Raw genomic sequence first — 18,831 nt, forward strand, 5'->3', positions numbered from 1 at the left:
AAATTTAAAAGCTAAACAGTTTAAAAACGTTTAAGCTAGCCCCGCGCAAATAAACAAATATGTTTTCAATTCGCGACGAAAGGTCCAAAGGTCAGGTATTTGACGTAATCCAGGGGGAAGTTCATTCCAAAGAGTAGGAGCCCCCACAGAGAAGGATCTTCCTCTGGGGGCCGCCAGCCAACATTGTTTGGCTGACAGCACCCTGAGAAGTCCCTCTCTGTGAGAGCGTACGGGACTGTGGGAGGCATTAGGTAACAGCAGGCGGTCCCGTAAGTACCCAGGTCCCAAGCCATGGAGCGCTTTAAAGGTAGTAACCAAAACCTTGAAATGCACCCGGAAGGCAACAGGTAGTCAGTGCAGTCTGCGCAGGAGAGGTGTTACATGGGAGTTACGTGGAACTCCCTCTATCACCCGCGCAGCTGCATTCTGGACCAACTGAAGCCTCCGAGTGCATCTCAAGGGGAGCCCCATGTAGAGAGCATTGCAATAATCCAGTCGAGAGGTAACGAGAGCATGAGTGACCGTGCATAAGGCATCCCGATCGAAGGGGCGCAACTGGCGAACCAGGCGAACCTGGTGAAAGGCTCTCCTGGAGACGGCTGTCAGATGATCTTCAAACGACAGCTGTACATCCAGGAGAACACCCAAGTTGCGCACCCTTTCCCTTGGGGCCAATAACTCGCCCCCAACAGCCAGCTGTGGCTGCAGCTGACTGTATCGGGGTGCCGGCATCCACAGCCACTCTGTCTTGGAGGGATTGAGCTTGAGCCTGTTCCTCCCCATCCAGACCCGTACGGCCTCCAAACACCGGGACAGCACTTCGACAGCTTCGTTGGGGTGGCCCGGGGTGGAAAAGTACAGCTGAGTGTCATCAGCGTACTGCTGATATCTCACCCCGAAGCCACTGATGATCTCACCCAATGGCTTCATATAGATGTTGAACAGGAGAGGCGAGAGAATCGACCCCTGTGGCACCCCACATGTAAGGTGGGGTTTTATATCCCGCCCTTCTCTGAAGACTCAGGGCGGCTTACACTGTGTTAGCAATAATAATAATTTTGTTTTTGGAACCTTTATTGGATAAGCTAAGAGAGTTAAGGGAGATAGAGGGTATTAGAATTAGAAGACATGAATACAAAGTCAGAGCATTTGCAGATGATTTGGTTGTTAGGTTGACTCGGCCTATAAATTCGAGTGTATATTTGTTGGAAGTAATTAATCAATATGGAAGGGTCTCAGGGTTTAAAGTGAATCAAAATAAAACAAAAGTGTTAACCAAAAATATGATTAAGAACCAGAAAGAAAAACTAGAGGAAATAACAGGATTTGAAATTGTAAAAAAGGTTAAATATTTAGGAGTCTTTCTTATTTCATCAAATGTAAAATTGTATAAGAATAATTATGATGTGTTATGGGAAAAAAATCAGAAGGAAATGAATACTTGGAAAAAATTACAATTATCTTTGTTGGGGAGAATAGCAGCTATAAAAATGAATGTTTTGCCTAAATTCTTGTTCTTGTTTCAGATGATACCAATAATTAAGAAAGACAAAAATTTGGAAGAATGGCAGATTGGAATTAATAAATTTATATGGGAAGGGAAAAAAGCGAGAGTCAAAATGAAAATAATGCAAGATACACGGGAAAGAGGAGGATTAAAAATGCCTAATTTAAAACTGTATTATGAAGCAGTTGTTCTTTTGGTAATAAGTGATTGGTTTAATTTGACGGAGGAAAGGATTTTGAATATAGAAGGTTATGATTTATTATATGGTTGGCATGCATATTTATTGTATGATAAGAAAGTAGATAAAGCTTTTAAGAATCATGTGTTGAGAATTTCTCTTCTGCGTGTCTGGAAAAAATATTATTATAAGTTAAATTATAAAATTCCTATATGGGCAAGTCTTCGGCATGCAGTAGAGAATATAAATATAGAACAGGAACAAGAAATGATTACTTATAAAGATCTTTTATATAATGAGAGGGGAAATCTACAACTAAAATCTTTGGATACATTAAAAGAAGAAGGGAGGAATTATACTTGGTTTCAATATGGACAGTTAAAGGCTAGATGGAAAGAAGATCAGAAAATTGGTATTATTCAAAATGAAGAAAATTTGGTTAAACAAATTAGAAATCAAACCCAGGGGCATATAAAGAGATTGTATACTGTGTTGATAGAAATAGATTCTGAAAGAGATTTAATAAAGGATTGTATGATAAAATGGGCACAGAATATTCAAGAACCAATAATGTTGGAAACATGGGGAAAAAATTGGTTATTTATTTATTTATTTATTTATTTATTAAATTTTTATACCGCCCTTCTCCCGAAGGACTCAGGGCGGTGTACAGCCAAAATAAAACAAGAATGTATACAATTTAAAACAACAATTAAAAAGAGCAAATTTTAAAGGCTGATTATTAAAATTTAAATTAAGAAGTTAAAAATATTAAAAAACCCAATTAAAATACATCCCTAATTATGCCAGTCCCGCTTTAATGAATAAATATGTTTTGAGCTCACGACGGAAGCTCCGAAGATCAGGCACTTGACGCAGGCCGGGGGGAAGTTCGTTCCAGAGCGTCACTGCCCCCACAGAGAAGGCCCTACTCCTGGGGGCCGCCAGCCGACATTGTTTGGCGGACGGCACCCTGAGGAGACCCTCTCTGTCTTGTCTGGTCGGTGGGAGGCAAAGGGTAACAGCAGGCGGTCTCGTAAGTACCGGGTCCTAAGCCATGGGCGCTTTAAAGATAGTTACCAAAATCTTGAAGCGCACCCGAAGACCACAGGAAGCCAGTGCAAGCTACAGCAGCGATGTCACGTGGGAGCCACAGCGGCTCCGTTACTACTCAGCGCAGCCGCATTCTGGACTAACTGCAGCCTCCGGGTGCACCTCAAGGCAGCCCATGTAGAGAGCATTGCAATAATCCAGCCTAGACGTAACCAGAGCGTGAGTGACCGTGCATAAGGCATCCCGATCAAGGAAGGGACGCAACTGGCGAACCAGGCGAACCTGGTAAAAGGCCCTCCTGGCGGCGGCCGCCAGGTGTTCATCAAAAGACAGCCGTCCATCCAGGAGGACGCCCAAGTTGCGAACCACCTCCTTTGGGGCCACTAACTCGCCCCCAACAGTCAGCTGCGGATGCAGCTGACTGTACCGGGATGCCGGCATCCACAGCCACTCCGTCTTGGAGGGATTGAGCTTGAGTCTGTTTCTCCCCATCCAGACCCGTACAGCTTCCAGGCACCGGGACAGCACTTCGACCGCTTCGTTGGGGTGGTCCGGGGTGGAGAAGTACAGCTGAGTATCATCAGCGTACAGATGATAACTCACCCCGAAACCACTGATGACCTCACCCAGCGGCTTCATATAGATGTTGAACAGGGTAGGCGAGAGAATCGACCCCTGAGGCACCACACAAGTGAGGCACCTCGAGGACGACCTCTGCCCCCCTGTCAACACCGTCTGCGACCGGTCAGAGAGATAGGAGGAGAACCACCGATACACGGTTAGAAATGTTAAATTTACGCAAGCGCAGAATTTAAGGGAAAATTTTTATAAGATGTTTTATAGATGGCATTTAGATCCTAAGAAATTATCATATATGTATCCAGATATGCAAGCGAAATGTTGGAGATGTAATTGTGATGATGCTACATATTTTCATGTATGGTGGACTTGTAAGAAAATTAAGTCTTTCTGGATAAGAATTTGGTGGATTATGCAGAATGTTCTGAAGAAGAAGATAAAGTTCCTACCGCAATTTTTCCTTTTGGGAATAACAACGGACTGTACAGTGATTGAGACTAAGTTGATTTTGAACTTAATAACAGCAGCAAGACTGTTGATTGGACAATATTGGAAGAAAAAAGAATTACCCACAATAGAAGAATGGATATTGAAAGTTTCCAATTTGGCTGAGATGGCTAAAATCTCAGCCTTCTTGAAAGACAATACTCAAGAAAAATATTTAAAAGAATGGAAGAATTGGATTGATTATATTCAAAATAGATATCAGATTAAGAAATTTCAGATTGCCTTTGAATGAAGGACGTTGTTTTTGATTTTAATGGAAGAAGTCAGGTTATGTGAGAGAGAAGGATTATAATTGTGTTAGATTTTAAAAATTTAATGTATGACTGTTTGTTTATTGAACTATACCTTGTGTTTGCTCCGGGAAGTCGGGGGTGGGGGGAAAGGGGGGTTTTGGAGGGAGGGGGGAAGGAGGGGGAGGGGGAGGGGAGGGGAAACATTTAATTATTGTTGTAAAACTTTTTCAATAAAAAAAAAAGAAAGAAACCATGGATGAACACATAAAGTTAGTAAGAGCAGTGCTCAAAAAATTACTCGCAGCAGAACTCTATGCCAAGCTATCCAAGTGTGAATTTCATCAAACAAAAATAGACTATCTAGGATACCGCATTTCAGTGGATGGATTAGAAATGGACCCAGAGAAGGTAAAAGCGGTCTTGGAATGGGCACCCCCTCGCACGCGCAAACAGTTACAAAGCTTTTTGGGATTTGCAAATTTTTATTGTCAATTCATCCCCTCTTTTGCTCAGATTGCTCTCCCTATCACCAACCTCCTAAAAACTAAAGGAAATGCAAAACCCAAACCTTCATTACCCCTAGAATGGACAATGGAATGTCAAGCAGCGTTTGAAAAGTTAAAACGACTGTTTGCTGCTGAACCTACCTTAAAACACCCCGACATGGATGTTCCTTTTGTAGGACAAGCAGACGCTAGTGATGTAGCAGTCGGAGCAGTTTTGCTCCAAAACAACGCTGATGGTAAACTACAACCTTGTGCTTTCACTTCCCGAAAATTGACTGAAACTGAAAGGAGGTGGGCTATTTGGGAAAAGGAAGTGTTGTGTCTTGCCCGCCCTCAGAGCAGCTGGGGCCTTCTTATCTGCTCCCGAACACGGAGGAATGTATGCCTCCCGGCCCCAGTCCTGGCTCCATGCCCAGACAAACTGCAGAAGAAGGAGCACCTCCCTGCCCCAGCCCTGACTCCATGCCCAGGCAAACGGAGCAGCTAGACCCCTCCCCCTCCTCCACAGCATGTGAGCCTGAGGAGGGTTTATTACCAACAGCTGATTGGAGTGATCCTCGCATCAGAAGATTGGATAGGAGGAGGCAACAGAAGGAAGGGAGGGGCAGGCCTTAATGAGTGCTGAGTCATGGAGCCACACCCCATGGCCTATATAAAGGATCTGCTTTCTGGCAGTCTCTGAGTCAGGCAAAAGTCGAACTTATCTTGCTGAAGTCACTTACTGGTCTCCTGCCTGCTCTGAGGACTTTGCTAGGACTTTGGGCAGAGCTGCAGAGGCAAGCCTGATTCGGATTTCCCTGACCCGGCCGTCAGCGGAGGAGTGGGACATGACAGGAAGCTTTTGCGGTTCACTGGGCTCTTCGCACATGGAGATACTTCTTGGAGGGATCTAACCATCCTTTTGAAGTTTGGACTGACCATAAAAATCTAGAAGCCCTAAAAACACATGGAAAATGACTCGCAAAGCTATTGATGATGCCCACTGTGCACACAAAAAACAAGCTGATAAGAAAAGATCTCCAGAGAACAAGTACAAAGTTGGAGATAAGGTTTATCTTTCCACCAAATATTTGAAAACAACTCAACAGTCTAAAAAACTGGGACCTAAATATGTGGGACCTTTCCCAATAATAAAAATCATAAACCCTGTGACTGTACAACTAGAATTACCAAAAACCTTGAGAAGAATTCACCCCGTTTTCCATGTTAGCCTACTGAAACCAGAACACACATCTCCATTCCATGCTAACCATACACCCCCTCCTCCACCAATACTCATAGAAGGCGAACAACATTTTGAAGTAAAAGAAATCTTAGGTTCCAGAAAACATAGAAATAAGATCCAATATCTTATTGCTTGGAAGCCTTTCCCTCTGTCCCAGGCTGAATGGGTGAACAAGGAAGATGTTCGCGCTCCAGACAAAATAGCACAATTCTATAGAAAATATCCTAACAAACCCTAACGTTTCTTTTTCTTTTCCAGGACTAATGTCCTTGTTGCAGGAGGGCCGAATGTCAGCCTCCACTCCAAGCTTCACTTTATTTGCGTTATATGTGTGCAATTTGTATTCAGTAGTTAGATTGCAGTGTCAGTATGTTAATGTAAAATAGCCATGAACCTAAGATGTATACTATCCTATTCAGATTAACAGAAGAGGGCCCTTTAAGAGTGTCGTCTGACATAAAAGGAGGGGAGGGGGCAGCAAATGTTTGAGTCAGCATAAATGGCAGACTTTATGGCTTTCCAACGTACCCTGCATTCCTGAGATAAGAAGCTGCCGGAGACCTTTGGAAGAAGATTACCATGGGGGGCGAGAAGGAGCTGGCATTGGACCAGGCCTGCCTGACCTTTTGTGGGAAGGAGGGACTAACGAGGGGATATGGGTAGTTGATGTCCCCACCCACGTCGGGGGTAACACACTGGACTTGATTTTCGTCTCCGGATAGTGGCTAAATGATCTGGAGTTAGGAAAATTAATATCTCAACCCCTGTCATGGTCAGATCATTTACTCCTTCAGCTAGACTTTCGGACCGCTACACCTCACCGCAAGGAGACGGAACCGGTTCAATGGTTCCGTCCTAGGCGCCTGATGGACCCTGAGAGTTTTCTGATGGAGCTTGGGCCATTTCCGAGGGATTTAGCCCACGGCTTGGCTGAGGAACTGGCGGCCGCCTGGGAGGAGGTGGCGGCCAGCGCCTTGGACCGCATCGTGTCTTTGCGGCTTCTGATCCGGTGACGAACTCGACCAGCCCCTTGGTATAACGAGGAGCTGAGAGAGATGAAGCACCGGAAAAGAAGCCTAGAGAGCGCTTGGAGGTCCAGCCGCTCCGAACCTGACCGAACACTAGCGAGGTCATATATTCAAACCTATCTAATGGCGATCAGGGCGGCGAAACATAACTATTTCTTCGCACTCATTGCATCGGCAGATAATCGCCCAGCCACCCTGTTTAGGGTGACCCGCTCCCTGCTTATGCAGGAAGCTCGGGAGGACCCCTTACAGGGTCGTGCTGAGGATTTTTACAGTATCTGTCTGATAAAATCGCTCAGATTCGGGACGGCTTGGACACTGATTGGATAGATCCGGGTGGGATGGCAGGGATGAGTCTTGAGAATGTTATCTGGGCTGAGTTTGATCCTGTGACTCCTGATGACATGGACAGGTTGTTGGGTAGGTTGAATCCCACCACATGTTTATTGGACCCGTGTCCCTCCTGGATGGTACTGGCCACACGGGAGGTCACACGAGGCTGGCTCCTGGGGGTTACCAACGCTTCTTTGTTTGAGGGTGTTTTCCCCGCTGCCTTGAAAGAGGCGGTGGTGAGGCCCCTCCTCAAGAAGCCCTCCCTGGACCTGGCTGTTTTAGTTTTTTTTTGTTTGTTTACATTTATATCCCGCCCTTCTCCGAAGACTCAGGGCGGCTTACAGTGTATAAGGCAATAGTCTCATTCTATTTGTATATTTTTACAAAGTCAACTTATTGCCCCCCCAACAATCTGGGTCCTCATTTTACCTACCTTATAAAGGATGGAAGGCTGAGTCAACCTTGGGCCGGGCTTGAACCTGCAGTAATTGCAGGCTACTGTGTTCTAATAACAGGCTCTAACAGCCTGAGCTATTACGGCCCATGTGACTAGTGTGACTAGTGAACTATCGTCCAGGCTCCAACCTTCGCTTTCTGGCGAAGGTTGTTGAGAGTGTGGTGGCATATCAGCTTCCTCAACACCTGGAGGAAACTGTCTATCTGGACCCGTTCCAGTCCGGTTTCAGACCCGGATACAGCACCGAGACGGCTTTGGTCGCGTTGGTGGATGACCTCTGGAGAGCCCAGGACAGGGGTTGTTCCTCTGTCCTGGTTCTGTTAGATCTCTCGGCGGCTATTGATACCATCGACCATGGTATCCTGCTGCGGCGGTTGGAGGGATTGGGGGTGAAAGGCACTATTTATCGGTGGCTCTCCTCCTATCTCTCTGACCATTCGCAGACGGTGTTGGCAGGGGGGCAGAGGTCAGCCCCAAGGCGCCTCACTTGTGGGGTGCCTCAGGACTCTGTTCTCTCGCCTCTCCTGTTCAACATCTATATGAAGCCGCTGGGTGAGGTTATCCGTGGTTTCGGGGTGGATTATCATCTGTACACTGATGATACTCAGCTGTACATTTCTACCTCGAACCACCCCAACGAAGCCGTTGAGGTGATGGGCCGGTGTCTTGAGGCCGTGCAGGTCTGGATGGGGAGGAACAGGCTCCGACTCAACCCTTCCAAGACAGAGTGGCTGTGGGTTCCGGCGTCCCGGTACAGTCAGCTTACACCATCGCTGACTGGGGGGGCGGAAGTACTGACCCCCAGGGAAGGAGTGCGCAACTTAGGCATTCTCCTGGATGATCGGCTGTCCTTAGAGGAACATTTGACAGCCATCGCCAGGGGAGCATTTTATCAGGTTCACCTGATTTGCCAGTTGCACCCCTTCCTTAACCGGGACACCTTACGCACGGTCACTCACGCCCTCGTCACTTCCCGCCTGGACTATTGCAATGCTCTCTACATGGGGTTCCCCTTGAAGAGCACCAGGAGGCTCCAGCTAGTCCAGAATTTGGCTGTGCGGGTGATAGAGGGAGCACCGCATTGCTTCCATATAACACCCATCCTGCGCGGCCTACACTGGCTGCCGGTAGCCTTCCGGGTGCAATTCAAGGTTTTGGTCACCATCTTTAAAGCGCTCCATGGCTTAGGACCGGGATTTACGATTTACGAGACCGCCTTCTGCCGCCGATTGCCTCCCAACGACCTGTGCGCTCCCACAGAGCAGGCCTCCTCAGGATGCCGTCAACCACACAATGTAGGTTGGCGACTCCCAGGGGGAGGGCCTTCTCTGTGGCGGCACTGACCCTGTGGAACGAGCTTCCTCCAGGGTTACGACAACTCCCCGACCTCCGGACCTTCAGACATGAACTGAAGACCTTATTATTTCAGCAAGCTGGACTAGCCTAAGAATAAAATATTTTAGTTAAATTTTAATCGGTTTTTAATCGGTTTTTACTGTTTTAGTGATTTGGCTATTATAATATTTAGTTTTAATTGGGTTTTATATTGCTTATTTATTATATTGTTTTATTTTAATATGCCTGTGAACCGCCCTGAGTCCTACGGGAGATGGTGCAGTATAAAAGTATGATTAATAAATAAATAAATAAATTTACACTGCTGTTGTCCGGATGTATTTAGTCAAAGTACTTTTCTTTATTTACAAATGAAGTCAAGGTGTATTCTTTCCTAAATATAATCAGAGGCAGCCTGACATCATGATGATTTGAAACAAGATATAAAAGAAATGAAAGACATGATGGAGAAGGGAGCATCCAAAAAGTAGAAGAAAAGATGGAAGAGACAGAGAAAAAAATTTAGAAATTAGGAGGAAATTTTTAACTGATAAAATCCAAGATTTACAGGAAAAAAACAATAATTCAGCTGGAAATAGATAAGGCTGATTTTGATCTAAGATTTCAAAATATTGAGGAGGAGAAAGGAGAAAATCTGTTGGAGGTGATAGCTGAGATTTTGATGGAAGCCCTGGATCAACCCAAGGAGAAGATTTTAAATGAAATTGATGAAGCTTTTAGAGTACGTACAAGATATGCGATGAGAAATAAATTGCCAGGAGAAGTACATGTAAGATTTACAAAGAAAGCATTGAAAATAGAGATATTGCAAGCAGCAAGAATTACAACACTAAAACACAAAGATAAAGAAATTGTGGTATTGAGGCAGAACTGAGAGAATACCAGTTTTTAACAAGACTCCTAATATCCAAAAGAGTGAATTTCAGATGGTTAATCCCAGAAGGAATTTTGGTAATTTGGTAAGAACAAAGGCTTAGATTAGATACCATTGATAAAGCAAGATCCTTTTATAATCAATTTATTGGACCAGTAGAAGAGAATAGGGGAGTGACAGGAGACATAAAACAAAAAGAAGAAGAGAAAGAAGAGAAAATAAAAGAACAGGAAGAAAGAGAAAAAGCACTGAGAGAAGGAGCACAGACTAAGGAACCAATGGAACAAAGAGAAACCACGCCGATGAAATTAAAAACTTGTTGTTAGTTGTTGTCCGACCCATTGCGACCCCATGGACAACATTCCTCCAGGCCTTCCTGTCCTATACCATCCTCTGGAGTCCATTTGAACTCATGCCTACTGCTTCAGTGACTCCATCCAGCCACCTCGTTCTCTGTCGTCCCCTTCTTCTTTTGCCCTCAATCTTTCCCAGCATTAGGCTCTTCTCCAGTGAGTCCTTCTTTCTCATTAGGTGGCCAAAGTATTTCAGTTTCATCTTCAGGATCTGGTCTTCTAAAGAGCAGTCAGGGTTGATCTCCTCTAGAACTGACTTGTTTGTTCGCCTTGCAGTCCAAGGGACTCGCAGGAGTCTTCTCCAGCACCAGAGTTCAAAGGCCCCAATTCTTTGGTGCTCAGCCTTTCTTATGGTCCAACCTTCACAGCCATACATTGCAACTGGGAAAACCATAGCTTTGACTATACACACTTTTGTTGGCAGGGTGATGTCTCTACTTTTTAGTACGCTGTCTAGATTTGCCATAGCTTTCCTCCCTAGGAGTGTCTTTTAATTTCTTGGCTGCAGTCCCCATCTGTGGTGATCTTGGAACCCAGGAAAATAAAATCTGTCACTACCTCAATTTCTTCACCATCTATCTGCCAGGAATTGAAAGGGACGGATGTGATGATTTTAGTTTTCTTTTCTTTTTTTTAATTGAAAACTGATTCTGAATTTAATAACAGCAGCAAGACTGTTGATTGGACAATAATCTCTTCTAGCTATTCTCTGGAATTTTGCATTCAACTGGGTGTATCTTTCTCCTTCTCCCTTGCCTTTCGCTTCCCTTCTTTCCTCAGCTATTTGCAGAGCTTCCTCAGACAGCCATTTTGCTTTCTTGCCTTTCTTTTTATTTGGAATGGTTTAAGTTTTAATTAAAAACTACTAACAAGTAAAACACAGAAGAAGAAATAAAAGCAATATTGATAAACGTAAATGGATTAAATACAGCGATAAAAAGGAATAGAACTTTAAACAAATTAATTCTTTGAAGATGGATATTACATGTTTGCAAGAGGTTCATATTAGAAAGCAACATGAAAAATTATTAGTGCACTCAAAATTAGGAACTTTATTTACACCATTAATACATCAAAGTAAAAGAGGAATAGCCATGTATATTAAGGAAAAGTTAGAACCCAAGTTTCTCTTTGAAGATGGAGAAGGTAGAGTCTTGATGGTGGAAATAAAAATACATTTCAAACAAATACTTTTGATAGTACTATATGCCCCAAATGAAAAATAAGAAGCTTTTTATAAGAGACTACACAGAAAATATTAGAATTGGATTATGAACATATTTGCATAATGGAAGATTTCAATGCCATAACAGATGCAGAATTGGACTATAAAACAATAAAGATAAATAAAAAAGTAAGGAGAACAGTGCCAAAATCCTTTTGTACGATGACAGAAGAGTTGAGCATTCAAGATATTTGGAGTCAAAAACATTTAAAAGAAAAACAATTTTCTTTCTATTCAAATAGACACTTATCATGGTCGAGAATAGATATGATATGGATGTCAGCAGACTTGATAGAGAATATACAATAAGTATATTGGTTCAAATATATCAGCAGACCATAATCCAAAGATGATAACATAAAAAGGACAGAAGAAAAGAAGAAGATGGACTTTGAATACATCAATATTAGAAGAAAATGATTTGCAACAATATGTGGAAAAAGAATTGAAGTCTTTCTTTGAAATAAATAAAAAAAGGACACGTTGCTTCAGAATGTATGGGATATGATGAATGCATATATTAGGGGACTGGCAATAATCTATACCACAAAGAAAAACAAAAGGAAAAGACAACAGACAGAATTGGAAGAAGAATACCAAAAACTAGAGAAAGAATTTCAAGAAGATAGCCAGAATGACAGAGTTAAGAAAAGAATGGAACTAAAAAACATGAAATAAAACTAAATGAACAAGAGTTGTTAGCAAATAAATTAAGAACATCCAGGCAGAATTTTTTTGAAAATGAAAACAAACCAGGAAGATGGCTAGCATATAAAATAAAAAAAGAAAAGGAGAAGAAAATAATCAAGCATTTATTAAAAGGAAAGGGGAAACTACACTATAGTAATGAAGACATTTTGGAAAAAGAGACAATAAAATACTTAGAAAACTCAGATTTACCAAAAATATTGGAACAATGTAAGGCATTGTTAGAAAAAAATAACAATGATGAAATTGACTGAAACAATCAAAAAACAAAAAAGTGGGAAGGCACCGGGACCAGATGGCCTACCAGCAGAACTATACAAAATATTTCGAGAAATAATGAATACTGTAATGCTAGAGCTGTATAATGAACTTCTAGATAAAGGAAGAATGCTAGACTCATGAGTTCTAGATAAAGGAAGAATGCTAGACTCATGGAGAGAGGCATAGGGGTTGGCAGTTGAAACCCCTAGACTGTTGGTCATGGGGGATTTCAACTTGCCATCAACTGGCGTGGCATCCTCGACGTCTCGGGAGTTCATGGCTTCCATGACAGCCATGGACCTGACTCAACTAGTGGACGGCCCTACCCACATCGGGGGAGGCACTCTAGATCTGGTCTCAACCAGCTCCTTGGTTCTCCGAGGAGCTGAGGGAGATGAAACGCCAGAGAAGACGCCTAGAGAGTGCCTGGAGATCCAGCCATTCTGAGGCTGACCGGACACTAGTTAGGTCCTATAGTAGGACCTACCTAGTGGCATTGAGGGATGCGAAGTGTTCTTACGTTTCCTCCCTCATTGCATCGGCAGATAACCTCCCAGCCGCCCTGTTTCGGGTGACCCATTCTCTCCTTCAACAGGAGGGGCGGGAGGACTCATTACAAGAGCATGCTGAGGAGTTTAACGGTTATCTATATGATAAAATCGTTCAGCTTCAGGATGGATTGGATCAAAATTGGGTAGATCCAGGCGAGAGTTTTGAGACCCGTCTTGTTGAGACTGTTTGGGATAGTTTTGACCCTGTCACTCCCGAGGACATGGACAGGCTGCTGGGAAGGTTGAATGCCACCACATGTTTACTGGACCAATGCCCCTCCTGGTTGGTACTGGCCACGCAGGAGGTGACATGAGGCTGGCTCTGGGGAATTACAAATGCTTCTTTGCAGGAGGGGGTCTTTTCCACTGCCTTGAAAGAGGCGGTGGTGAGACCTCTCCTCAAGAAGCCTTCCCTGGACCCAGCTGTTTTAGGACCATCCAGTCTCCAACCTTTGTTTTACAGCGAAGGTTGTAGAGAGTGCGGTGGCACATCAGTTACCCCAATACCTGGATGAAACTGTCTATCTAGACCCATTCCAGTCCGACTTCCGGCCCTGATACAGTACTGAGATGGCTTTGGTTGTGTTGGTGGATTATCTCTGGAGGGCCAGGGATAAGGGTTACTCCTTTGCCCTGGTCCTATTAGACCTCTCAGCGGCTTTCGATACCATCGACCATGATATCCTGCTGTGCCGGATAACAAGAAGATTTATATGGCAAAGGAAAAAAGCTAGAATTAGTCTAAAGATGTTACAGAATACAAGGCTAAGAGGAGGATTTGGATTGCCAAATTGGGAAATATACTACCAGGCAGCAGCACTGACCTGGATGAAGGAATGGGTGGAACTAAGGAATACAAGTTTACTGATTTTGGAAGGACATGATTTGCAACTAGGATGGCGTGACTTTTTATGGTATGGGAGAAGTAAGATACACACATACTTTCATAGACATTACATAAGAAATGCATTGCTGAAGTAGAAATAATAGAAAAAAGAATTCAAGAGACTCAAATGGGTGTGGAAGCTGAGGTGATTCCAGTGATGTTACCATCTGAGGAACAACCACAAGATCAAAGACTGACGAGGGGAGCCCTTAAGCGTAAAGAAAAGGAGCAACAAACTCAAAGTAAAGTTCAGGATTCTGCTACAGAAGCGGTGGGAGGAGCACGGCCGAAGATACAGGAGGACGATCTTCAGCTGATCGCTCAAAAGCTTCAGCAGGCCAGTAATGGCAAATAAAATCTTGACCTGGAATGTCAATGGTTTGAATTCAGCTCAGAAGAGAAGAAAAATATTTCATTATTTGAAATAATTTAGAAATGATGTAATTTGTTTACAAGAAACACATATTAAACTATCAGATCAAAAGTACTTAATAAACTCAAAGTTAGGTAAACATTTTGTTGCTTCTGCTTTGGACAAAAAACATGGCATAGTGGTTTATTTGAGAAAAGATATACCAGCCAAGTTAATAGAGGCAGATATTCACGGAAGATATATTGCTATTGAACTTACAATAGAAACAAAAAAGACCCTTTTGTTTGGTATATATGTACCCAATCAGCAACAAGAAAAATTTTATAGAATGTTGTATGATAAATTGATTCTATGGGATTATAAATCATGTATTCTATTGGGAGATTGGAATGGAGTAATAGATACACGAAAGGAAAAGAGAACTTTTTCTAAGAAGATACCTGCACATGCAAAGCTGCCTAAATCCTTTTTTGACATGATAGAAGATTTTGAGTTGAGAAATGTATGGAGACTGTGGAATTTGGAGGAAAGAGACTATACTTTTTTCTCTGATAGGCATCAATCCTTCTCACGTATTGATTTTATTTTAATTTCTAACAACTTGCTTTTTAAGGTGAAAAAAACTAAGATATTTCCAAGATGTTTGTCTGATCACAGTCCTGTTTGGATGGAATTGCAATATGGAAAAGGAGGTAGAAGAACTTGGAGATTAAATGAAAATTTGTTTAGATATCAGGATAATGTAATTCAATGTAAAAAGCAGATGAAAGAATTTTTTTATTATAATTTGAATATCGAAACATCGATAGAAATGGTTTGGGACGCAAGTAAAGCTTTTATGAGAGGTGTATTAATATATATTAATAATAGACAGAGAAATAAGCAACAAAGACAGCGTAGGTATTTAGAAGAGGAAATTTATAAGAAACAACAATTATTAATACATAACCCGCATGATCAAAAACTTAAAGATGCAATAAAGTTATTACAGAATCAATTTAATATGATAATAGCTGATCAGGTGGCAACAAATATACAATATGCCAAACATAATACTTTTTGTAATGCAAATAGACCTGGTAGATGGTTAGCATATACCTTAAGGAAAAGACAAAAACAACGTACTATAGAAAAAATAGAATATAAAGGTAAAGAGAGATACCAACAGGATAAAATTAAAAAAGCTTTTTTAGAATATTATACAAATTTATATCTTAAAGATAATATATTGAACAGGGATATTGATAATTATTTGAAGGAATATAAGGTTAAAAATTTAACTTTAGAACAAACGGATGAACTGAATCGGCCTATAACTTCTGAAGAAATTATCTTGGTAATTAAACAATTAAAAATGGGGAAAACTCCTGGTACGGATGGGCTTACAGTTAGTTATTATAGGAATTTACAGGATGAGATGTTAGGTCCACTTAAGGAATTATTTAATCAGATACAATTAGGAGGGGGAATTCCCCCCTCATGGAGAACCTCTTTTATTTCATTGATACCAAAAGAGGAACAGGATTGTTCTAAACCTGGGAACTATAGGTCAATCTCACTTTTAAATAATGATTATAAGATTTTTGTTAAAATAATAGTTAACAGATTAATGTTGATTTTGCAGCGAAGAATTCATAATGATCAATCTGGATTTATAAAAGGGAGACAGATGAGGAATAATGTTAGGCAGATTGTTAATTTACTGGAGTATTTAGAAAAGAAAAATTTTATTCCAGCAGCATTTATTTTTCTTGATGCAGAGAAAGCTTTTGATCGATTGCATTGGGATTTTTTATTTAAATTAATAGAAAAGATGCAATTTGGAGATGGTTTTATAATTAGGGCAATTTATGGAGAGCAAACAGCACAGATTATAATTAATGGTAGCTTAACAGAACCTTTTAAGATTGCGAAAAGAACAAGACAGGGATGTCCTTTATCACCATTATTGTTAATTCTAACTCTAGAACCATTATTGGATAAAATACGAGAAGTAAAGGAGATAGAGGGAATTAAAGTTAGACAACATGAATATAAGCTGAGAGCTTTTGCAGACGACCTGGTGATTACTTTATCAAACCCTATAAACTCTAGTAAATCTTTGTTGGAAATAATTGATCAATATGGGAAGGTTTCAGGGATTAAGGTAAATCAGAAAAAGACAAAAGTGATAATAAAAAATATGGCCAGACAACAGAAAGAAAAATTAGAGGAAATAACAGGATTTGAAATTGTAAAGAAGGTTAAATACTTAGGGGTCTATATTACATCGTCAAATGTGAAATTGTATAAGAATAACTATGAGGTTTTATGGCAAAAAGTTCAGAAGGAGTTGATTGTTTGGAAAAAATTGCAATTATCCTTGCTGGGGAGAATAGCTGCTATTAAAATGAATGTTTTACCTAGATTTTTATTCCTCTTTCAGATGATACCAATAATTAAGAAAGATAAGAATCTTGAGGAATGGCAGAAGGGAATTAATAAATTTATATGGGAAGGTAAAAAAGCTAGGGTTAAAATGAAAATAATTCAAGATTCCCGGGAAAGGGGAGGTTTAAAAATGCCCAATTTTAAATTATACTATGAAGCAGCTGCTCTCTCTGTAATAAGTGATTGGTTTAATTTAACAGAGGAAAGAATTTTGAATATAGAAGGTTATGACTTGCTATATGGATGGCATGCATATTTAATTTATGACAAAAAAGTGGATAAGGCCTTTAAAAATCATGTGTTAAGATCTGCTCTTCTGTGTTTGGAAAAATACTCTTACAAACTAAATTATAAGGTTCCTATATGGGCAAGTCCTAGACATACAATAGAGAATATAAATATAGAACAGAATCAGGAAATGATTACATATAAAGATCTTTTGTATACTGAAAGAGGTAATTTGCAATTAAAATCTCTGCATGTACTAAAAGAAGAAGGGAAAAATTATACTTGGTTTCAATATGAGCAACTACGTGCTAGATGGAAGGAAGATCAGAAAATTGGTATAGAGCAGAACGAGGGGAATTTGGTAAAGCAAATTAGAAATCAGTCTCAGGAGCATATAAAGAGATTGTATAATGTGTTACTTGAAATAGATTCTGAAAGGGACTTGGTAAAGGACTGTATGATAAAGTGGGCACAAAATTTTCAGGAGCCAATATTATTGGAAACTTGGGAAAAAATTTGGGTTAGAAATGTTAAATTCACGCAGGCACAGAATCTGAGGGAAAATTTTTATAAAATGTTTTATAGATGGCACTTAGATCCTAAGAAATTATCGTGTATGTACCCAGATATGCAAGCAAAATGTTGGAGATGCAATTGTGATGATGCTCCATATTTTCATATTTGGTGGACTTGTAAGGATATAAAGGCCTTTTGGATAAAAATTTGGTGGATTTTACAAAATGTTTTGAAAAAGAAGATAAAGTTCCTGCCGCAATTTTTTTTGTTGTGAATTATTATGGACTGTACAGTAATTGAGACTAAATTGATTTTAAATCTAATAACAGCAGCAAGATTACTAATAGGACAATACTGGAAGAAAAAAGAACTACCTACAATAGAAGAATGGATATTGAAAGTTGCCAATTTGGCTGAGATGGCGAAAATATCAGCCTTTTTGAAAGACAATACGCAAGAAAGATACTTAAAGGAATGGAAAAAATGGATTGACTATATTCAAAGTAGATATCAGACTAAGAGTTATCAGATTGTTTTTGAATGATTATGATGTATTATTTTTGTTTGTTTTTGGGGGAAGTTAGGAATTGATGATTGTAGGGGTATAATTAAGTTGGGACGAAATTTTTTTAGCATATGTTTGTTTTATTTTTAACTATACCTTGTGCTCGTTCCGGGAGGTCAGGGGAGGGGTTGTGAAGGGAGGGGGGAGGGGAGGTGGGGGGAAAGGGGGGGAAAATTTTCTGTAAAACTTTTTGAATAAAAAAAAAAGAAATGCATTGCTAATGGCATGGGAGAAGTTTAGAAATAAACACTATATGAAAATTCCAACATGGTTATTTAAAATGGAGGCTTTATACATTCAAATACTTTTAATCTTAGAAATATTGTTAGGTATAGGGACTTGTTAACAGACGGGGGGAACTGAAGCAGAAACAAGATTTGGAAGAACAGGGGATTGAGTTAGATTAGTATATATATGCAAATACAAGCAATATATCAGAAAGATGTTAAATTCTATGTTTTTTATTTAGAAAAGACTGAGCTAGATAGGATTCTCACAGGAACAGAGGACAAATTAATCAAAAAAACTTATAACTTTTTGTTGGGGATTGAGTTAGAAGAGGAACAAATAAAGGAAACTATGATAGCTTGGGCTATAAATTTTGGATATTCAATAGACCTAGACAAATGGCAACAGCTATGGGAGAGGAACTATAAATTAACAATGTCCACTGCATATAAAGAAAACCAATATAAAATATTCTATAGATGGCATATGCCACCTGAGAAACTGGTGAAAATGTTTAAAGACAAATCAACCAAATGTTGGAAATGTCATCAGTTACCAGGATCTTATTACCATATGTGGTGGACATGTCCAGAAGCCAAAAACTATTGGGAGAAAATAAAGGGATGGTTAGAAGAAATAACCCAACAACATGTTGATTTAAAACCGGGGAT

This window comes from Ahaetulla prasina, chromosome 2 (assembly GCF_028640845.1).
Source record: "Ahaetulla prasina isolate Xishuangbanna chromosome 2, ASM2864084v1, whole genome shotgun sequence".
Classification (NCBI taxonomy): Eukaryota; Metazoa; Chordata; class Lepidosauria; order Squamata; family Colubridae; genus Ahaetulla; species Ahaetulla prasina.